This window comes from Rousettus aegyptiacus, unplaced genomic scaffold (genome assembly GCF_014176215.1).
Source record: "Rousettus aegyptiacus isolate mRouAeg1 unplaced genomic scaffold, mRouAeg1.p scaffold_m13_p_2, whole genome shotgun sequence".
Lineage (NCBI taxonomy): Eukaryota > Metazoa > Chordata > Mammalia > Chiroptera > Pteropodidae > Rousettus > Rousettus aegyptiacus.
In genome coordinates this window covers 170,158,571-170,181,503 of record NW_023416295.1, presented here as the reverse complement: position 1 = coordinate 170,181,503, position 22,933 = coordinate 170,158,571, and the positions used below count along the sequence as shown (strand labels likewise).

Below are 22,933 nucleotides of genomic sequence, written 5' to 3'. Positions count from 1 at the left end.
TTCCTCCTTTAATAGTCATCATACAGGTGGACAGGTAACAGAAGAGGTAGGCTGGAGAGTTGTTATAATTGTCTAGAAGTAAGGGAACCTGAACCAGGGACAGTGGCCCCAGGGCATGGAGAGGGGACCAATGTGAGTGGCATCTTTGAGCCTGGATGGATGTGTACTTGTTTGGGGTGGGGAAGTAGCAAGCAAGGCAGATGTTTATTTTCATTTTGGACAGCCTGGGAGAGAGGACAAGGAAAGGCAAGGAGCAACAAACCAGGGGTCGCAGTGCCATCTGTGGACCTGCCATGTGCTCAGGCCAGGTGACTTTCTGTCTTTGAGTCCCTTTTTGGCCTACAAGCCTAAAAATACTCACCACCTGCCTCTGCCCCCACCAGCCTGGGGCCTGGGTAAGTTGAGACCCAAGAATGCTCTTGATAAGCAGGGGCTAAAAACCTGTATTTGGGTGTAGTTTGGCCCGACTGCTCTGGAGGGGACAGTGGATGTCAGGTTCTGTCTGGTTGGTTAGCTTTCTATGCTAAGGACGAGCTACCTTGAGAGCTGAGACTTCATCCTGGAGGGGTTCTTGTGTAAGGAAGGAGAACTAGGAAGTCATCCACAAATGATTTCCAAGCATTTGATGATAAGCCTTGGTCAGTGTGTTGGGATCGCCTTGAGCAGCTTCCCACGTGGGGTTGGGAGGAAATTTTTCTCTAGGACTCTTTATAGTGGATCTTTGTGCATGCTACAAATAATTTTGGAGCATATTCTCTATGACAATTCTTGTAGTAAGTACTGGGATTATATCAGAAAACGAAAAGGATGAAAACCTTAGTTTTCATAGAGTTTCGATTTGACTGGCAGAAGACAAAATTAAGTGATATGATAGAGATTAGTGATATGAGACGAAAAGCAGCATGGAGTGAGGGCAATCAGCACAGCATGCGAGGGGTGGTCAGGGCAGGCCTCAAGGAGTGGGGAACGTTTGAGCAAACACTGAAGAAGATGCAGAAGGGACCGATATCGGAAGGAGCAGCAATCCCGGCAGAGGGAACGGGTAGTGCAAAGGGTTGGAAGCTGAGTGTGCTCGGCTTGTTCTGGGAATAGCAAGGGCTTAGTGTGGAAGGAAAGAAGCAGAGGAGATAAGGTCAGACATGCCTGCATGGGTAGAAGGTCAGACCAGGTGAGACTTTGCAGAGACTGGTAAGGACTTTGGCTTTTCTCAGAGTGAAATGGGGAGCCAATAGAGGGGTTTGAGCAAAGAAGTGTCATGTTCTGACTCAGGTAAAAGAATCCCTCCCGCTCCTTTATTGACAAAGACTTGGGCAGGGGACAAGCTGGAACAAAAGAAATGGGTTAGGAGAACCTTGGTTAGTTCAAGCTGCTATAGCAAAGTACCAAAGACTGGGTGGATGATGGACAACAGAAATTTATTTCCGATAGTTCTGGAGGCTGGAAGTTTGAGATCAGGGTGCCGGAATGGTTGGGTTCTGGCGACATCGCTCTTTGGGGTTACACACTGCTGACTCATAGCCTCTGTGGATGCAAAAGGGGTTCTAAGGAAAGTATCCTCGCAGGGCGATCTGATCATTAATTCCTAACTGGGCAGTTCGGGTGGGTTGTCCTCTGCAGGCATATAACTGTGTTAGCAAAAGGTTTATCTTTGCCTTAAGCAAGCCCTGTCTGTTATTTTTGTCCCTCTGGGTTAACACTCCTTTGAAATAAGCCTAACCACCCTCAAGAGAGCACATAATCTTAACTATCCTGTAATACAGACCCCGCCTTGCTTTCTCTCACCTTCATGTTATCTTTATTACATTCCCTCCTTAATTTCAAATGCATAAAAGAAACTGTAAAACCGTCATGCCCTGGAACATTTGAGATCTTGCTTCCTGGCAATTGTCAGTTTTGGCTCCAATAAACTCTTATAAAAATTCTCTACAGGTTGGGCGCCACACATGCCAGAAAGAAGGCTCCACCCTATGACCTAATCACCTCCCAAAAGTCCTACTTCTTAATGCCATCACGTTGGGGGTTAGGATTTCATCATATGAATTTTGCCCCATAGCAAGAGTATTGCAATAATCCTGGGCAGAAACTGGTGGAGAGCGGTAGCAGTGGAAATGTGGTGGAAGAGGTCAGAGGCTAGATATATTTTGCCTGTAGAGCCAATAGAGTTTTCTGTTCCGGCGGGGGAGTGGGTGGGAGGAAGGATTCAAGGATGGTTCCAGGAATTCTGGCCTGGGCGCTGAAAAGATGGGAGTTGCCAACTGCTTTGAAGGGAGGCGGTGAGGGAGCAGGTCTTTGCGTTCAGGAAGGGAGATGAGTCTCTTTGTGGGCAGTTGACTTTGAGATGCTTATTGGACCTCAAGTAATAGGTGTTGAGTAAACAGTTTATGGGAGGAGTCTGGGCTGGGATATAAATAAATCTGGGGATCTTGAACACATCGACGCCAGAAAGTTGCTTGGATTTTATGTTTTTCGGTTAACCTGAGTAAGGTGTGGACCTGGCAAACAGCAATGGGTTACGTGGCTTGAATGGATGTCTGAAAAACTTTGCTAGTTAGAGCGAGATGGGGCAAGAAGGAAGCGCCACTGAGTGAGAAGAAAGGGCCTGTTCCTCTGCTTTGCAATTTCTTCTCGCGTAATTGCACACTGAGCGCTTCGGTATGCATTCATTTCACGGTTCTACACGCACCCTTCACTCGACAAATAACCATTATATTGTTTTTTTCTTCAAAATGGGTCCAAGTGGAGGAAATCAGGGTTTACAGAAGTGAAGCACCAGACAGTGTCTGGAACAGAGCTTAGAGCCCGAGACCCTGTCCTTCTCCCTCCCGAGAAGTTATTTGAAGGGCAGGGTTGGGGGGTCGGATTGAGCTGGGGGAGGTGACGCTTGGCCGGTTTGTCTGCGAGCAGCAGGAGAACCTGGGCCGCCCCCTCGATGACGAGCCGGGGGTTCGGGGCGCGGCCCCTTTAAGGCTACGCGGGTGATCTCAGCCCCGCGCCGGCCGGCCCGCCCTCCCCGGAGGCGCGCTCCAGTGCGCAGGCGCACCGCGGTGGCACAGCGCTTGGCTCGGGACGCGCCGGCGGCGGCAAGTCTCCGGGGCTGCGGCGCCGCCCGCCCGCCGCGTCCGCCCCGCCCGCAGAGTCTGGCCGCTGCGCGTCGCCCGCACACGCTACAGCCGCCGCCGCCGCCGCCATGGGCTCTTGAGGTACCCCACTCGGCCAGCCTCGCGCCAGAGGCCCTGAGGGGGGCGGCTGCGGGCTCCCGAGGGCGGGGGGCTGCGCGGTTTTGGAGAGGCCCGTCCGTGGGGTGCCCTGTGGGCCACGTTGACCGCGGATTCCCGGGTGTGAAAGGGGCGAAGGCAGCAGGCCTGGCCGAGCAGGGAGGTAGCATCCACCACCCCGCCCATCCCGCCCTGCACCCCCTGCCCGTCCTGCAGGGTCGCTCGTGGGTGTGCCCTGGCCCCCTCCACGCCAACGTGGCGGCGCCCGCGCCTGGAGTGTAATCGGACCTGCCCGTGGGGGTGGCAGGGGGAGCGAGGAGGCGGATGGACAGGCTCTTTGCAAGTGGGATTGTGTGCGCCCGGTGGGTGTGCTGGCGCCTGGCACCGCCGAGTTAGTGGGGGAGGCATCTGTGCCTTGTGCGGATGGCTGTGATCTGGGAGGGTGGTTGGCCTGGCGAGCGGCCTTTGGGGATGCTTGCGTGGAGAGAGTACATGCCTTGCATACATGTCAGCTATTTGGAGAGGCGCCGTCAGGAACCTGGGACTCCCAAGGACATTTGTCTCCAAAGAGATCATAGAGACTAGTTTAGGGTGTGTGTATCTGTTCTCTGGGTTGTACGTTTCTTCCCTGGGTGCACTGCTTGGGTCTAGAGCTAGTTGGCTGTAGGCCATGGCAAGGCAGTGGGGTTGGAGGTGAACATGGATATCTGTTCCCAATCCATACCCCCCTTACTGTGCAAGGACAGGCATCTCTCTCTCTCTCTCTCTCTCTCTCTCTCTCTCTCTCTCTCTCTCACACACACACACACACACACACACACACACACACGTAAACACACTCAGGGCACTGTGGCGCAAAGCAAGTGTTTGCATGCCTGATACTTGTGTGTGAGGCGAAGACCATGTGTTATTTATCTGACTGCCAGGTTCTTTACACAAGGCACGAAACAGCAATCTGTGCCCTGGAGGCCCTTGCTCTGTGGCGTCCGCCAGGCAAACAAGCTCACCGGCACCTGCGGAGGAGGCGCAGGCGTTGAGACTTCTTTGCAGGTTATGTTTGCAGCGGCCCTTCCCATCTCCCTTCTCAGCACACTCTGGGGGTCCCGGAGGCTCTGCACATCAGTTCTTGTCGGAGGGGGCTGTGCGTCTCAGAACTGGGGCCACGGGGTGGGAGGGTCCCAGCAGCCAGGCCCCGGTGCCCATTTCATCAGGCCTTGGACACACACACATGATGCTTCTGTATCCAGGTCCTCTCAGGTCAGTGAGGGAATCAAACTTAGAAACAAGTAATCACAAAGATGTGAAAAATATAAAACAATAAAAGGCATGCAGAATGGGTTCAGGGCTGGGAGAGGGCAGTGTGGCCAGCAGAAAAGATACTACTCGAGGGAACAGCTGAGCTGAAGCCCAGGGTGAATAGCACTCGTCTGCCGCTTTGGTCCTTTTCACGTGTATTTTCCCAGTATATTCTTTCAGCAGTTGTGTGAGGACAGAATTTGTTATCCCTGTTTGCAAATGAGGAAACTGAGACTCACTTGTCCATGGTACATGGCAGGCCCGGATGGAGTCATCCTTGAACCAGGACCCTTCTCTAGGTGCTGTGCCTTGCTGCCTTGTAACGTACTGAGCATCTACTACGTTCCAGGCACCATGCTAGGAGCGTAGGAGTCTGAAGATGAATGGGCCAGTGCCCAGCCTCTAGGGGCTCCTGGTCTGCTGGAGAGATGGACAGAGATAGTGACCCCGATCCAGATATGAGGTCCTGATAGCCAGCGTGGGTTGAGAAGGCACTGTGAATTTCCCCCCGAGAACCATGAGCAACCTGGGGCCCCTTCATGCAGCCCTTGGGATTCTGGATCTGTAGTAAGTTGTTCCCACGCGGTGGAGGGTTATACAAGGAACCCCTTCTAACGCTCTCCAGGTAAGTAGGAAGAAGAGCTTCAAGGCACAATGGATGCCAGTGATCTTGTCCTAGTTTACTTGTGCTGGCCAAGTTCTCCGGAGCGCGGCCTTTTGCCGGGAGGCTGCTTTCTCCCCTCTGCCTTTGAGATTTTGCTCCTGGTTTCTGGTGGGCCAGCCCAGCTCTCTCCCCGAGAGGAGCACAATGCTATTTCCAGTCCCTGCTGTGCTCATTTCTCCCCAGAAATTCCCTGGAGTGGAAACAGCCTCCGTAAGGCAGAGCACAGCCCTTCATTGTTTTGAAACCGAGTAACAGCGAATGCCCTTCTGGCTCTGCGGGGCCTTTAGACGGGGGACGTGCTGTGTGAGTTGTGAAGGCCAGCAGCTGGGCCCCGGGAGAGCTCTGTGTGGGGTCTGCCATAGGACCTTTCCGGGCACCGAGCGCTCACAGAAGACCTGTATGCCCGGCACCGTGCTAGGCCTGCGAAGCGAGGCCTCAGCCGTGCGTCGTGCCTTCTGAAAGGCCGTGGTGGGCTGAGGGAGTCCAGAGTGCGGCAGATATGTGCCAGACAGTGCTCTGCTTGTGGTAGAAACAGAGGGCCCTAAAGGGGCTGGAGGACAATAGGAACAACAGCTTGTTTATCAAGCACTTACAGTGTGCCAGGCACAGTGCAAAGTGCTTTCATGGAATAATGGGTTTTATCCTCCCACCACCCAGTGGGGTGGGAACAGTTACCTTCGCGCTTTGCCACGGGGGCAGTCCAGGAGGTTAAAGGCAGGGCTGGCTGGTGGAGCTGAGCTTTGAACCAGAGAGCCTGACCTCAGAGCCTGTGTTCTTCCCCCATTAACCCCGGGGTGTCCCAGAAGTCTTCCTAGAAGCAAACTGTCCTGTGCTGTGAAGGCTGAGGCTCCTGGAGGAAAAAGAGGGTGTTCTAGGCGGAGGAGCCCCTGGGCAGAAATACCTGGCTTCCCAGGTGTGGCCATGGTGGGCTTGGGCATGAAAGACCTCTGAAGGCCCAGCTAGGCATTTGAACTTGACTCTGGTGTGGCCAACAGGGAGCCCTGAAAATTTCGTAAAGTAAATGACATCCTCGGCGGTGCCTGACAGGACCGTATGATCATCTCGCTCCTCCATTCCTGCAGAGAACTCCGAGAGCCGGCCTCCCTCTCTGTTGCGTTTCCCCAGGTCCCTGGCATTCTTTTCAGCCCTTGCCGCCTTTCCTTTCTTTTCTTCCAGCAGCTTCTGGTCTTCACGCCTTCGCGTGACCCAGGACAGGCCTCTGTAGCAATGGTGTCCACTCTAAAACTGGCCCGCCAGCTAGCTGCAAATTGGCCATGCTGCGCTGGAACCCAAGTTCTTCCTGGGTCCCACGGGTCCTCGCTGACTCCTTCTCCTGCCGCAGATCTGGAATGGACATGGGCGGCCCCCTTTCCCATTCGAGAGCTGTGGTGGCCGTCCATCATCTGTGTGCTCCTGCTCACCAGCGCTGTAAAGACAGGCAGAGGGGAGTGGGGACAGAGTGGGACAGAGCGGGAGCTGGAGCACAGAGAGCCAGGTCTAACTACTGGGTCCCACGTGGGTTCACTGAGGGGGCGCCCGTGCTACCTGCCCGCCGTGCTGCATGTCGGGCCGCAGCAGTTAGCAGCTGCTCTAGTCACCATGCTTGGGGCTGAAAGCCTAGGGGTCTTCGCACAAGACCTCTGCCGAAGCTCAGCTGAGGACAGGTGTGGGAGCTGATGGGTGTAGGATGTGACGGGAGGAGTTGGGGAAGTCTTCTGAATTGGGTGCCTTGGGAGAGGAGGCCAAAAATTCAGGAAAGGGACAAAAATGGTCACTGGTGGCATTGAGAGAGAGGGACATAAGGAGCTAAGCCGTCTGGTGACCTAGAGAGAGTTTGGAAGATGCAGTTCAAATCCTTGCTCTTTGATTATCTCTTGGCAGGTTGCTTACCAGGTTCTATTTCCCATTCTTTAAAAATAGGGGGACAACGATGCAATTTCTTTCCCCTGTGAGATGGGAGTGGTGGTCGTGTGGCTGTCACGCGACTGTCATGACCTGACATCTGCGTGGAGGTCAGCACAGCACCTGGCACATAGTACGTGCTCAGCAAACACCAGCTTTTATTATTACCTTCCAGGCCATTTACTTTATTCAAGAAAGAGGTATTTACGCACCTTCGTGCCAGCCGTCATGCAGGGAGCTGCCCTCACCGAGCTGAGTCCAGCTGGGGAGAGAAACAGCAAGCACACGAGCCGTTACAGCTGTCACGGAACGTTAGGACATTCCTACCTGGATAGGAGCTTCTCTGAGGAGGTGACATTTAAGTGGTCACCGTGAGTAAGGAAGAGGAAGTAGTTTCCAGGCAGAAGGAGGAACATGTACAAAGCAAGGGTCTAAGTTCTTGTTTACAAAATTGTTTGACTCTGGGGCTCTGCACCTAGTAGGCTCTCAATAAACGTTAATCGAATGTGATCTTCTCTGCCTCAGAAAAGACAGGAAGGGGAAGAGGTAGAGTGGGAGGGGGCCACGGGGAGAGGAGTTGGGTGGTTGCCACATTCTGGGTTTGCTCGTGTACCCTCCCCATCGTCTCTTCCTCTGCTAAGTAGGATGCAGTGTGGGTACCTTAACGGGGCACAGGGAAGCTACCGGCCTCCTCACCGGGGGTTGGTTCTGGGACCCTGCTTTTCCTAAGGGCTGGGGAAGGCGGGGCACAGGCAGAGCCCTCGAGATGCTGGAATTAGGCAGGCGTCACAGTCAGGCCGCATTTGTTCACATTCCTGTCGCTGTTTTAGCGCAGCTGAAACCCTACGCTTGGGCAGAACATAGAAGGATGACGCGTAGCCTCTGGTTGGTCGTTTTCCAGTCTTAGGCTAGCGATGGCTCAGTGTCTGACACGATGCCTTGCAATGAGTAGATGCTGAAATAGTTTTTGACTAAACAAAAGAAATAGTTGGATGGGTTAATGTTATTGCCACTCTGGGTAAAGCTGGAAGTGTTCTTGAGACGTGATGGTTATTAAGGCCGATCGGAACAGGATTGGTTATTAGAACTGTTTATTATCGGGGCCTACAGGGCATATTAAACAGCCTGTCTGATGGTCTGGGAGTCTCAGGCCTGGGCTGGGAGGCAGGAAGCCCCACAGTCACCCCCTTTTCCTTCTCCTCTGGGGCGGAAACCAGAGGGAAGATCCCACCCAGAAAACTTTTGTGCCTAATCTGCGTCACTTCCAGCTCTACCACGTTTTAAAAAGTCACACACGACTAAATGAATATTTGATGGAAAGTTTGCATTGTTGATCTCTGTGTTTCAGCCTTTAGAAAACAATAGGCTTCTCTGCTTTTGAGAATAGTAATTGTTGAGTATAGTAAACTTTGAACACAGAAAAGATTGGGGGGTAAGAATAAAAATCACCCCAAATTTCACAATGAAGAAATAACCACTGCTGAAGCTTAGGCGTATTTTCTTTCCAGGCATAATCTTGTGTCATCTCAAGATGACGGAGTCAGAGAACTCAGACGATGACCTTGGGCGAGTCACTTGCCCTCCAGTGAGGCTACTTGTACCCTCTCCGCCCACCTCTCGGGTGCCGCAAGTCTCAGGCGAGGTCCCAGGTTAGAAAGCTCACCAAAGAGAGGGGCCTGGTTTAGAGAGAGAGAGAGAGAGAGCAGGTCTTCACAGGTATGTGGAGATGGCCGGAGAAGGTATTTGTGTGAGTTCTTTTCCAACCTGAAATCTGGTGATCCCCCTGAAGACTCTAGTCACCTTGCTGGGGAACCATGTCCATGGACCCTTGTACCTATGGGCCATGGGTGGTCCCACCCCAACGCAGGGGGCAGAGTGAGACCTCTGGAAGCTGCTTTATCTGTCTCCCTGAAAGGGATTTTCACATCAGACAGCCTCCCGCTCTGGGAGACACACATGATTTGGTACTTATATTTGTCTCCTGCTACAACCCTGTGGACCGCCTACACCCAGGGAGGCCCTGTCCTGCTGGCAGGTGGCTAAGAACTTCCACTCTGCTGGGCTGTGCTGACCCTCTGGATCATCATTTACAGAAAAGCTTCAAGGGAAAACCAACTCACTCCAAGGCTGCTGCTGTAGCTGCCGGCAGGGCCTCCTTGTCCGCCTCTGACATGCGTATTTTTTATTGCATCTAGAATGAACAGAGAATCTGGGATTCCATCAACAATCATTTTGGGTGCCTGCAAGGCACAATAATAGGTGTTGGTGAAGGGATGTGCGTGAGGATATTAATATTAATATTGGCATACTAATTAATGCAAATATTACGGTCCTCACTGGACCTTGTGTAGGGCTTTGCAGTTTGCAAATTACATTTCACATATATTGTTTCATTTAATTCTCCCAATGGCCCTGGGACCTTTGAATTATTCCACCTACTTTGTAGATGGATAGATTGAGCCTCAGAAGAGCGAATTTGCCCAAGATCCTGTGGAAGGAAGCGCTAGGTTTTCCACTTTGAATCGCGTGTCCTTGCTGCTCTCAGTGGCCCCGGGGACAGCCGTGCCCTCAGAGAGCCCGCAGTCCCCGCAGAGGAAATCGCAGCTTAGACTTGGAAAATGTGTTACCAGAAGACCAGGTCTCAGCTGTGGGGGTCCCAGGAGGCCACAGTCTGCTCTGCCTGAGGGGCCAGGGCTCCCTGAGGGAGGGGCCGTGGAACTGGGGGCTCTGATGGACAGTGGAGGTGGCGGATGGAGAAGGGGGCGAAGAGCTTTGCAGATAGTGGGACCACCTGAAGCATGCACAGAGGCAGGAGACGCAGGTTGGTGAGTCTAGGAGCTGAGGCCGAGTGAGCTGTCCTGGGGCGTTTGGGGTCACAGCTCACTCTAGCAAGAGGAAAGACATCCATACACAAGTGTGCCTATGGGTTTTAAAGAAGTAGGATGTGTGAAAATCTAGATTTACCTAAATAGTGCACAGGTGCTTTACAAAGAAAGGTTGATGCACAGTGCATTGGTTATACAAATTTTAATAGCAACAACCTATTGTGTTTAAGCATGATTTGATTTATAGGTGTTCCTGGCCCTCTCAGTCCTTCAGAGCAGGGCATGGGCTGGGCTTCGGGAAGGCTGGCCAGGGCTCTTCCTCTCGAACGCTGCCCTCGGTTTGCCAGGCGGTGTCTCCCATTCGACTGGGGGCCAGTGAATTTCTTTCATTCACAGTTGTCAGTAGTTGGGCCCGACTTTGGAATGCGGGAACAAGCCCTGCCCTACTTGCTGCATTTATTCAGCTATCCTCACTCACAGGGGGACAAGGGTATCCTGAGACTCGCCTCTATCCCTCGCCAGCTCTCCGCTGGAAGCCCGAGATTTCGGTGGTCATTGCCGTCAGGAGGCAGGTCGGACATGGCAGGGAATGTCGCGGAGTGTTGAGTGTGTCCCGCGTGGCAGTGGTGTCCCTGTAGCTTGTGCCAGGGAAGCAGCAAGGGGTGCTTGTCACTCATCTGAGATGGCTGCACTGGAAACACTCACCCCTCCCCGCTCCCACCACCTCCCTCCCCCCGCCCCCAGGCCTGCCTCCATCGCACCTGCCGTGGCCTGCCCGTTCCTCCCCTGGGTACTGACGCCTTTACCCAGGGAGACCAATTACATGTGGGTGTTGTGGTGACTCCAGTCACCGTCCACCCTCCCACTTGCCCTGGGACCAGGACATCTGTTCTGGGAAGGGCCGAGGGGCTGAGCGGGTCTAGCCCTTCACTTACTGGGGAGGAAGTGCAAGTTCATGGACCAGGGCACGGGGCGAGTAGGGGCAGGTCCGGGACCAGGACCTTCTCCTGACCCGACCTTCTGCCTGCTTAAAACGGGGCTTTTCTCTGCTGTTTCTGCACCTGGGCACTCTTAAAACTACACATTGTCAGTATTTTCCCCAATAACTACGTGTATTTCTTGGATGAGCGATTTAAGCGTATCTTGCCTCTCAAGCAACATTTTCAAAATTACAGGTGCTTATATACTTTCACACATCTGAGAGTTTATCCTACAGATGTGTTAACCTGTGTGCAAAATGACTTATTTGCAAGATTTGTCATGACTGCCTTATTCACGATAGAAGAAGATTGCGGGTAACCCGAGTGTCCATCGGTAGGGGCCAGGAACAAATTTTGGTCCCTCCGAACCATGGAATGCTGTGCAGCCATACCAAGTAACCCAGGGACTCCACGCCCAGACACGGGATACCCTCCAAGCGTGCTGTGAGAGGTGCGGGCGGGGGCCCGGGCTGCCGCCCTCCGTATGGCCCTGAAGCATGTTTGCTCGTGTTTGTACCGAGGGCCTCTAGGGAGTCACGAGAAGTGATTGTGTACCTCTGGGATGGGGGCTGGTGCTGAGAGACTGTTCACTAGGGACCCTTTGTACCTTTTGAGTACCGAGTCATATGAATATATTTTTTAAAAAATTAAATAAACAAAGACCATAAGAAATGTATACTCACCTGTCGCTCAGTGCAGGAAGGTCAAGGTTCTGGCCCGCCCCCGCGCCCCCCATGGTCCAGGTATCCTGACTCTGGCCCCTGACCACCGTCTAATCAAAAATGTGTCCTTGGGTGTCACAAGGGGAACTGGCTATGAGGGTTTGGGCATTTCTTGGTTAATATGACCCCAGTCCCAGCCCTGGAGAAATGGAGCCACCGCCCCCCCGCCCCCGGCCCCTCTGAAACACTCCTGTCGACTGACTTGTCATTTTAAATCCCTGCTGACCTCTGAAACCTTCTAGAGCTTCCCTGCTGACAGCAAAATGTAAGTCGGACTCAGCCCTGGGCGGCCCAGGCCCCCTGTCCCGGGCCGCTTCTTGGGCCACACTGGACTGGTTGCCCTTTCCTCTGTGTGCCTCCTTGACCCTTGACCTCCCACCTCCACGCCTTTGCTCACGTGCCCAGATCCTATCCTCTGTTCCAGGCGCAGCTCAGTTTCCACCTCTGCATGGCCCTGTGACTTCCCCCGCTCCTTTATCTTGTCCCCTCTGCTGACACTTAAGCCGATTTACATTGTGTCCTAGGTGTCTGATTCCCGCCAGGCTGTGGGCGCCTTTGGGGCGAAGTCCACGTCAGGCCCACAACCCCAGATTTGTTAGACTTTTGCCCGGCGGGGTGAATGGTGGCTGCCCTCTTCCTAGTGGGAATGGAAGCTGTGGGGGGCACCTTTGTGAACCCCAGTGCCTGGCACAGGGCGGGCCCAGTCACGGTGGGGAGAGCAGTAGTCTCATGCCTGATGCCCTGTGTGCATTCTCCCGTGCACCCTCGCGGGGACCCGTGAGGTCCAGTGGCTGTGACCTCTCTTACAGATGCAGACGTGGGGCAAACGTCTTGCCAGGTCATGCAGCAAGAAGTAGGATTTGGACACAGGTCTGGCCGCCTCCGAAGCGTCTGCATTTAATCAGTTTCTTCTGCCACTTTCCCCAAATCACAAGTAATACCGACAGCCCTGGCCCACTCGTTACCTGTCCCCTGGCCGCGGGCCCTGCATTGTTACTCACCTGTGTTTTCCTCCCCGCTAGACTATAAGCTCTCAGAGGTTAGAGTCTCGTCTGAGGTCCCTTTGGACTTAGCACATAGAAGGTGCTCAAAGACACATATTTGTACTTTTAAACTTAATAGGGAGGTTTAACTTACTATAGTACACTAAGATGTACAGTGCGATAGATATTCGTGCCTCTGAATATCCTTGCAAACCACTGTCTAGAGCAGTCACCGAGGTAGCCACTCCTCACACCTCATCACTGTTGGCTGGTTGACCTTCCTGTACCTGGAATCCCAGAGAAAATGCTCTGGCGAGGTTCGCCAGGTCGGGCGTAGCGGCGCTCGCTCTTTCTCGCCACTGCACAGGAGTCCCCTGTTTGCGTGTATCCAACACATGTCCCCCTTCTCCTGCGGATGGACGTTCGGGTTGTGTCCAGCCTTTTTGCTGTTATAAATAGGGCTTCTGTGGAATCTGTTGTTTTCGTCTGTGGGGCACATGCAGACTCAGGGTGGAAGGCCGGCTCACCCCACTCAGCATGTATCTGTGTGAATGAAATTCAGGTTGGGATTTTTTCACCAAGGCACCCTGGGCAGGAGCCTGGCTTCTTGCTGAAGGGGTCCCAGGGGTCAGGGCAGGTTCAGGGGTCTTGGCTTAAACAACCTGCTCCCACGGGGGAACAGGACTCTTGAGGTTCAGGGTCCTGCATCTGAAGGGGACCCATTTGCGCAGTGGTGGATGACTTTAGCTGGCTGGAAAGGTGGTCAAAGCCCATCTCTTCTCAGTTTGGGAGAAGAGTGAGGTGATCAAAATTTGGCTTGCGTGTATTAAGCAAAAGACTTAATGACAAGGCTGAATTAAGTGAGCGCTCCCTGAAGGGTGTTGGATCGCTTCGTTGTCCCCTTACATTCCTGCCCCTGCTCCTCCGAGTGAGGGAATGCACATTGGATGATTTTTCTTTCCTGGCTGACAGATTCGTGGGAACTTGGCCCCAGGAGACAGGGGAGAGATGTGGAGCTGCTAGAGAGGCCTGGCTGGTCTGTGTTGCTGGGAGGGGAGGGGGACTGAGCGACGGGACCCTCCCCCTCCCGAGGGCATGTGATCCTTTTTCCAAAGGCTAACCAGGCAGAACTGGCCAGCGGCTCACAGCTCTTTCCCTCTAATCCCCTCGGGAGCGGGGCCAGGCTGGGGGTTGCTGACCTGCTCTGCTGCGGGTCAGCCTCCCCCCAAAGGCAGCCACCCAGAAGTTCCCAGAGGCAGCCAGCCCCGGAGGCAGGAGGCTTGTCCTTCTCAGGCGGCTGAAGAGAGAGCGGAGTGGCCGGTTCAGATTCACAGTGCCGGAGTCAGATGTTACCCAGAGCGATATATATGGAAGTGTTTCCATGTATAGTAATTAAAAGAGCAGAGCACAGATCCCTCCCGGGCTGCGTTAATGTTCTGGAGACGTGCGTGCAAGCGTGTGGCCCGCTTAGCCCGGCCAGCGGGGGTGCGGCGACTGCCCGAGCGAGCACTTCATGGCTGCAGCTCACAAGGGTTTGGATACGAAGCTAATGAATAAAAATATGATCTCAGAAGGCTTAGAAAAGAGCAGACAACCGGACAGGACTGGCCTGGGTTTCAGACACTGTTGGGACTGTGTGCTCTCGGCCTGACGGGGCCACAGTGGCCGTGAAGTGGAATAATCAATCACAACAGGTGACATGTGGCGCCAGGCCCTGTGCTCAGTGCTTTCCGACAGTAGCTTGTTTATTGTCACAACCCTTCGAGGTACATGTGGCTGCACCCCCATTTTACAGCTGAGGAAGCTAAAGCGGGAAGACAGTCATGTGAGTGGCCCACGCACCCAGCGCTTGGAAGTGGCAGAGCCGGAAGTCAGGTCTCGGTCGTCTGGCTCCAGAGGCCACAGAAATCTGTGGATTCGACGGGACAGCCAGGCCCGCGTGAGCGTCTCCGTTTACCAGGGAACTGCGGGCAGATGACCGTAGCCCTCCGAGCCTCTGTTTCCTCCTCTGTAAATCGGCACATTAGTTTCCTGCGTCTGCCGTAACAGATTGCCAGAAACTCAGTTACTTCAAATGCAAATTTATTGTCTTCCAGTTTTGAGTTCAGAAGTCCAAAATGTATTTCACCGGGCAAAAACCAAGGTGTCGGCAGAGCTGCGCTCCTCCCGGAGGCTCCAGGGTGGAAACAGATGCCTCGCCTTTTCCAGCTTCTAGAGGCCACTTGCATTCCTTGGCTCGTGGTCTCCTCCATCTTCAAAGTCAGCAGCTCGGCATCTTCCAGTCTGCTCTCTGCTTCCGCTGTCACCCCGGCTTCTTCTCCCTCTCACCCTCCCGCTTCCCTCGTACGAGGACCCTTGTGATTATATCGGGCCTACCCAGATGATCCAAGATAATCTCTTTATCTCTAGACCCTTAATTTAATCACACCTACAAAGTCCCTTTTGCCATGTAATAAACTGCTCACCGGTTCGGGGTTTTGAGCATGCGGACATCTTCGGAGGCCATTACTCAGCCTTTCACATAGGAATTCGGGGGATGGGGAGTGGGTACGGGCAACAGCAAGGTGTCCCCTGAACGTGAAGTGAAAATGAGAATAACACCTGGGTGAGACAGTGAGACGATGACATACCTAAACTCCAAGGCAGATGTCCGAGTTCAGTGACTACACATACGTTTGTGGCTTTTCTGGAAAAGTAGATACCTTCCGAAGGGGAGTCAGGTGGAAGACATCTTTCCTGGAGAAGGGCGGGGGCAGGGTCGGGGTTAGGGGAAGTGAGCAGTTGCCTCACTCTGAGTTTTCAGGGCCTGGTTGAATTTTACTCCAGACCCCTCCCACTTCCCTGTACTCCGATTCCGCGCTCTCAAGGGCCACTCTGGTGACTGGATTGGCTCCCTGGACCCCTCGTAGGAGGCGAAGGGGACATTCATAAAGTAGCACTCCTGCTGCTTTTGTGAGGTGGGTTTGCCCGACGCCGTTCTGACATCGCCCACCCCTTCCCGAAGCCTGGCTGTCTAGAGTGCTGTCCAGCCCGGTGGCCGGGGGCCGAGCTGGGCTCTGTGTCTTGGTGTTCTCTGTGGCTCCTCCCAGGAGGGTCTGCCTGCACCCTCCTACTCGCCCTAAGGCCCACTTCACATCGCTGTCAGGAGGGCTCTGTCAGCTCCGAAGGCCCCAGGGGGTCCCATCAGTCAGGTGGCACTACCGCCCGCCCCGGGCTAGGTAACAGGATTCTGATGCAGATGCCCTGCTCTGGGCACGCCCCTGGCCGCGAGTCTGGTGTCTGCCAACCTATTGTCTCCGTGCCTTTGTCCCGCTGTTTCCTCTGTCCCCAAAGCAGTCATGCAGCAAAATACCTTTTTAGCCTGGTACACGGTCCCCGCCCTCATGGCGCCCGGACGTCAGGGCGATAAGTCTCATCACAACCGCAGTAAAGGTACAGACTGGGAGAGGTTCTCGGAGGTGAAAGCTGTCACGGCAGGTGGGGAAAGATCTGTAGGGGGAGCAGGAGAGCGTGCCGTTCTCCGAGGCTGGTGGAGGGTGTCACGGAGTTTTAGAGTTGGAAGGAACTGCAAAGGGCAAGCATAGTCATTTGTTCCTTTACCCAGTCAAAGCTTATTGAGTATTAACTCTGTCCAGTTTCTGAGACAGGTGCTGGGGATCAGGTTATACATAAGATATGACCTCTGACCTCCAGAAGGTTGCAGGCTAGTTGGGGAGAAGACAGATGAGGGTAAATCCCCCTGTGGAGGTTCCTCAATGATGTTCCTGCCACAGGGGACTTCTAGCCCTGTTGGTTTGGGAGCATCCTTTTAGAAGCAACCAGAAGATTGCCAGACTGTTGGTAAAAATGTCTCTGTCTTGGCAGACTCTCACCATCCTGCCGCTCCCATCGGCTGGACCGGGCGTGCCCTGATGGAGCACGTAGAACGAGTCCCTTTGCCCTCCTCGGCGTGCCCTGCAGGTTGGAAGACATGCGTGGGACAGTGCAACTCAGTCTCTGTCCCCTGCCCTCACCTGATCCATCTCTCCCTCCAGTCAAATGTCCAGGTCCTTCTGCTGAGCTCTGGAAAGTGCCGATGGTGAGGAGGGGCCCCAGTGACGGAAGGCCTGTGGAATGCAGCACGAGGCTCAATGCCAGGCGTCCAGTCTCTCAGCTGATCGGTCGAGTCTTCTCTTCTGAATCCCTACTGTGTGCCGGGCACCGTGCTGGTCCTGGAGATAGATGATTCAGGTGTCAGAACCGACCTTTTGGCCCTGGGAGTGAGCACAGAGCTGCTGCGCAGGAGTAGGCTGGTCGCGGGCGAGGCCGACGTTTGGCTGACTAGTGAGTGAAGAGTCGGCACCTCCACGAGGTCGGGGCAGGGGGAGGGCACGCTGGCCCAGAGGCGGGCGCTCCACAGGCCGGTGCTCAGGGACCAGACTGGGAGGGAGCCCGGGCTCTAACTGCCGGGGCCCTGTGCTGTCTGCAGAGCAGTCCAGACCCTCCCTACAGTCAGATCCTGACATGCCCTCAGGCTTTCAGGTCGGGGGAAAGGACCCGGTCACTTTTGAAAATAAGTGGGGAGCCACCTTTGATCCCTTCCTCCTTGAGCATCGCCTCCCAGCAGCTGTAGGGGGTGGTCCAGGCCCATGGCCCTTCTCCACCTTTCTGAATCCGGAGCACTTGAAATCCCAGAGGTTCTCCCGAAGTCTGCAGCAAACTAGTTTTGTGGCAAAAATCTGACCTGAATTGATGCGAGACTAATTATGGTCTTTAAAAATATCTCATGTTTCTCTGTGGAAATACGATGTGTTTGATTTTGGGATGCTGCCCAGACCCCACTGGGGGCGTCACTGTATACAGCACTATGATCCTTCCGAAAGTCTGAAAATCTCTGAATTCCTAAACCCGCTTGGCCCAAGGGCCTGAGTACAGCACGGTACATCCAAGAAACAAATCCAGAGGTAGCCATCCTGTCACCTGCCCAGTCACAGCTAGGTGGCGGCGCCAAGATTCCGGCCCCGTGTCCCTGACTCAGAGCCTGGGACAAAGTCCAGACTGTGGCCTGACCTCTTCACAGCTGGCAGGGCAGTGTACGAATGGAAACGCAGATGTGGCGTGATCCCGCTGGCCGGTGGACCGCGGGGAGAGGCAGGACCAAGCCTCCACGATGCCTTCCGTGGGACCTGCACCCTGGGACAGAGACGCAGAGACCTTGTGAAGGGTCCCGGGATGTGTCAGCCAGTGGCTTTCCTCGTTGTTTACAGCTCTGCTCTTCCAACTTTCTTTGCTCTCATGCCCCTGTCAGTAAAAAAAAAACAAAACTTTTTGAGCCCATGTCTGTAATACGTAGATATTGATATAGTTATAACTATATACATGCATTACCTTACTGTTATCTTATGTACATAACAAAACCACCAGAAATTGAAATCAAAGGATGAGCTAAAGATGTAGTTTAAAATTTTTAAAAATTATTTCGTTGGTGGCACAAAAGCCTTCCGGCTCGTATGCTTGGTTATTTTGGGGGATTGCGCTTTAATGCTCTGTGACGGAGCAGTTGGAAGGTCTGGCTCCGCATTCATTTGTTTTAGATACTTTGGTTTAATGGCTGCCCTTCCTGAAAAAGATCCCTGCCTGGGACACGTAGCTGCACACAGGAAATGCATCACCGGCTTTCTTTCTAAATCGGGTTACTCATTTTTCCATCCCGTCCACTGCGTATGCAGAGGATTTGTTGAAATTTGGCTAGTACATTTCCATCCTCCCTGATGCCAGTCAGGTTTCTGTAAACCAAATGGAAGGTATTTCATTTTAAAGTTCTTAACACAAGTCCAAAACCCACTCAAATGCTTTGGAAATTTTTAAACAGATTAGAAAATTGCGTTACGTAGGTTTTTAGGAATTCAGATGTGAGAGTTTTTGTAAGTTACAGACTTACTCTACCGCAGCAGAAACATTTCTGAATAGCCCTTATCTAGGTTTCTTTCAAAGAGCAGTTCCTTTCTCATTCATTATGAAAACATGTCTTTCCTGCGAGGGGATGTATTTAACGTGCTTATAAATGTTTTGAAAACATCACCGGGAAGCACATCTCTGACAGTCAGTGGTCATAGGGGAAAAAAAATAGGCAAATTTGGAACACGTTTTTTGGTAAAAGAAAGAGGTGTTAGAACTCAGTTGTTGGGTGGGACAAGTCTTTTGGATTGTTTTTCTGCAAGATAGTAAATCTCAGATACAGATGATTTCCTGAGTTACTGCCCATCCCATTACAAGTTTTATGGAAAATTCTGCTGTCCTACTGTCTAAAGCTTTTTATTATGGAAATTTTTAAATGCACAAAAGTAGAGCAACCGTATAATGAATTTCTGCCTGTCAGTCGTTCTGCGTCAACAATTAGCCACCTGTGACGCCTTGTTGCATCTCTCTCCCCTTTTTTGAAGAATAAATCCCGGACGTCCTGTTGTGTTTCACCCTTAGGTAGTTCAGTGTGCATCTCCACTGGGCTTTAAAACAACTTTTTTATTTTGAAATAATCGTTGGCTGGAAGGAAATTGCAAAATAGTACATAGAATCCCACCTACCCTCCTTCCCCCAATGGAGACATCTTATAATCGCTGTAGGACAATAGCAAAACTAGAAGGTGGACGTTGGTACACTGTTATTAACTAGACTACAGGCTTCATGCAGCTTTCACTGTTTCTACACGTGTGTCGTTCTGTGCGGTTTATTCACCGGGAGACGCAGATAGGTAGCCACCACCACTGTCAGGATACAAAGTGTCTCACCACCTGCGAGGATCTCTCTGTTCTACCCTCTTTGCATTTCTGCACACCTTTGCTGTCCTCTGCCAGCCGCTCGTCTGTTCTCCATCTTTATAGATTTGTCATTTTGAGGATGTTATATAAATGGAATCAGATAGCATGTGACCTTTTGGGACTGGCCGTTTTCAGCAAACACAATGTTCCTGAGGCCGGCTGGATCAATAGTTTGTTCCTTTTTCTTGCTGAGTGGTATTCCACGGTGTAGACGTACCACGGTTTAACCTTTGGCCTGTTGGGTATTTGGATTGCTTCCAGGTTTTGGCAATTACAAATGGAGCTGCTGTGGACATTCGTGTACAGGCTTTTATGGGAACATAGTTTTTCATTTCCCTAGGATAAATGTCTAAGAGTGATTACTGAGTCATATGGGTAAGTGCATGTTAGTTTTGTAAGAAACTGTTTTTTTTTAAGAGACTGTTTTTCAGAGTGGCTCTACCATTTTGCATTCCCACCAGCAGTTTATGTATGTGAGAGCTTTTCTCTGCATCCTCACCAGCATTCGGCGTGGTCATTGTTTTTGATGTATAGTGTGTAATGCTATCTCATTGTGGTTTTGGCTTGCATTTCCTTAATGGCTAATGATGTTGAACAGCTGTTTCTGTGTTTATTGGCCATTTATCCCTCTTGGGTGAACTGTCTGTTCATGTTTTGCCCATCTTCTGATTTGACAGCTTTTTTTTTTTTTTTTTTTACCATTGAGCTTTGACCATTCTTGTTATATTCTAGATGTTAGTCATTTGTCAGATATGTGACTTGTAAATATTTTCCTCCACTGCGTGACTTGTCTTTTCAATCCCTTAGCAGAGTCACAGTGCAAAAGTTTTTGTTTTTTAGGTGAAGTTCAGTTTATCAGTTTTTCCTTTTATGGTCATACGTTTGGTGCCAAGTCTAAGAATACTTTGACTAGTCCTAGGTTTCAAAGATTTTCTCCTATGGCTTCTGTAAGTTTTGTAGTCTTACAATTTACATTTAAATCCACGACACATTTTGAATTACTTTTTTGTATGTAATATAAGGGTTTAGGTTAAGTTTTTGTTTGTTTGTTTGTTTGTTTTTACTTCTGAATGTCCCATTGTTCCAGCACTATTGGTAAGGACTTTTATTTTTATATAGCCACCATGCCATTATCACGCCTAACCAAACTGACAAGACTTGTGTATGTTATCTACATGTAAGGTGTCTTTTAATCCATAGTTTATTAGTCTCAGGGCCCAACAAGGCCCACACATTGCATTTAGTCGTATCTTTGAGTCTCTGATTCTGTGACTGCCCCTCAGCCACCTTTGTTTATAAGCCACTAGTTTGTTGCGAAAACCAGGTCATTTTTCCTGGAGATGGTTCTGCGGTCTGGATTTGGCTGCTGCGTCCTCACGGCATAATTTAATCCGTTCCACTGCCCTCTGTATTTCCTGGCTGCTGGCGATTAGTTCTAGAGGCTCGTTTTGATCCCAGTTCACTTTTTGGGGAAGGGCCCTTCCTAGGTGGTACTGTTTGCTTCCCGTGAAGCCCATCAGGAGGCTCGAAACTTCTAGTCGCTCCGTTTTAGTGATGTCTTGACTGTGGGTTCACCTGTGTGGTTCACCTTTGTTCCTTGTCAAATTCCCTGTCAGCCTTTCACGTGGTCGTTTTATCATTCATTGACCATCCATATCTCCATCCATTATTTGTACTGGGAACTGTAAAATGGTCATTTTAAATTCTATTATTTTCTCTCTTTTTATTAAGGAGACTTCTGTAAAGTAGAACAACTCCCTTGTCAATTACGTAGTTACCCTGAAATATTATTGATGAGAAAACTGAGCTCTGAGACATGAAGTCATTTGCCCAAACTTGGTCATGCCACCTAAAGACTCTGCCGTATAGTCCCCGCCACTTTGAAGCCTTCCCTGACCCTCTCCCCAGCTGTGACCAAGCAGCTGATGCTGCCTCCTGCTCTCTTCTTGCTGGGCACTCACCTCTCGTGAGTCGGGTCAGGTCCCCAGGTCCCTCCTGGTGCATGGAGCAGGGGCGTAGAGGGGCTGTGAGCGCCTCGAGGCTGAGACCGGGTCTTCCAGTGCCCAGCACAGCCTCAGGACACACTTGCTGGAAAGGTGATGCCAGCATCTCCCCTTAGGGCTCTCCGCCTTGTCCCTGGCAGAAGGTTAACATGTGATCAATTAAGAAATAGGGGGACCCGCCATAACATCTGGGGTTCTGAGCTTCACCCTGTGTATCCTTCCCACCTCAGGGTGCACGGCCATGAAGGTCCTTCTCCAGACCCCTTTCCCCAAGGGAGTGAAGGGGCTGCGCTAGCCAGCGTCGCCCCTGCCTCCCCAAGACCTGGGAGCTGTGCCAGGCCAGTGTCCTGCTTGCTCGTGACCTGGGCAGGCAAGAGAGCATTCCCAGGTCGGTGGCTGTCTTGAATGTGAAAGGATGGGACTCCCGTCCATCGCCCTGCCCCTGACACATATGCTGAACGGTTGGCGGTTGGCAGGGCCTCGCGTCGTGTGCTGGGTCCGGGGAGCAGGGTGAGCTCTGTGCACAGCCTTCCAAGAGTCGCCATTACCTGCCTCCCTCGGGTGCTGGAGGCCACGCGTCTATGAGTCAGAATGCTGCTTCAGGCGCCCTGGGGGGATGCTATGAAAACCCTCGAGGCACTTGGCGCTACTCCAGGGGGCTGCAAAACCAAATTCCACGTCATTTTTCTCATCTCCAAGATGGAGATAATGTTACTTACTTCAAAGCTGCTGTGAGAAGAATCAAGAGCTAACGTTTGGGAGGTTGGTGAACTACAGGGTGTGGTGCAGCTGTGTGGCAGGCACGGGTCAGGCCACGGAAACCTCCCAGCGACGTGGCCTCCTCTCCCCGCGCCGTGGCGGGACAGCGTGACCACGTCTGGTAGGTGGCTCTGGAGCAGCGGGCAGCTGATCCAGGCCTGGCTGGGAAACCGTGGTTACAGGACCTGGGTTTGAGCCCTGGCTGCGCTTTGGGGACAAGTCGCCCACCCTCTCTGAGTAGATTTCTTCTTGTGTCGGGCGTCACTCTGGGGTTGAGAGAGAGGCCCTTGAGTGTGAGGAAGCAGCTAGGCCTGAAGCCCGTGGCGTCACCTCCTGTGGGCAGGGTCAGAGCTCGGCAGTTGCCCCTGGCTGGGGAGACCACTCGGGGGCCTCTCCACAGGCCTTCAGAAGAGGACAGCTCAGGTGGTGAGGATTTAGGAGCCTCGTGCTTCCTCCAGCCTCCCCTTCCCAGATCCCCATGTTTGTTCATTTCATTTGGGTTGATAGACAAAGATGATGATTTACAACCCAAGTCGTCTTTTTTAAGAACTGTTTCTGGCACTGGTTTTCAATTTTGCAACCATACTTGCAGGAGCTATTCTTAGCCTCGTCACTGTGTGTCTTTTTCAAAGCTTGCCACCAGTCTTTATATAGACACCTCCATTTTTGAGTTTCTTTATATAGATACCGTCTCCATTTTTGGTTTCTAATCTAGATACATCTCTTGGTCGGTATGTTACAGATCATTTATTTTTACAGGAAAATAGAAATGTAAAGGGCTCTCCGA

General features: G+C 52.2%; 1 protein-coding gene across 3 annotated transcripts in view; it reads left to right on the top strand.

The window, feature by feature from the left end:
* The first annotated feature begins 3,052 nt into the window (after positions 1-3,052).
* The window catches only part of TMEM184B (transmembrane protein 184B), a 44,843-nt gene continuing 24,962 nt past the window's right edge, over positions 3,053-22,933 (top strand). The window contains exon 1 of one of the 3 annotated variants that reach the window (XM_016161733.2): positions 3,053-3,200. The gene's annotated coding sequence lies outside the window, so the exon portion shown is untranslated. Of the gene's footprint in view, positions 3,201-16,072; positions 16,911-22,933 lie in introns of those variants that run through there. The other 2 variants (XM_036237484.1, XM_016161734.2) reach the window with 2 other exon arrangements.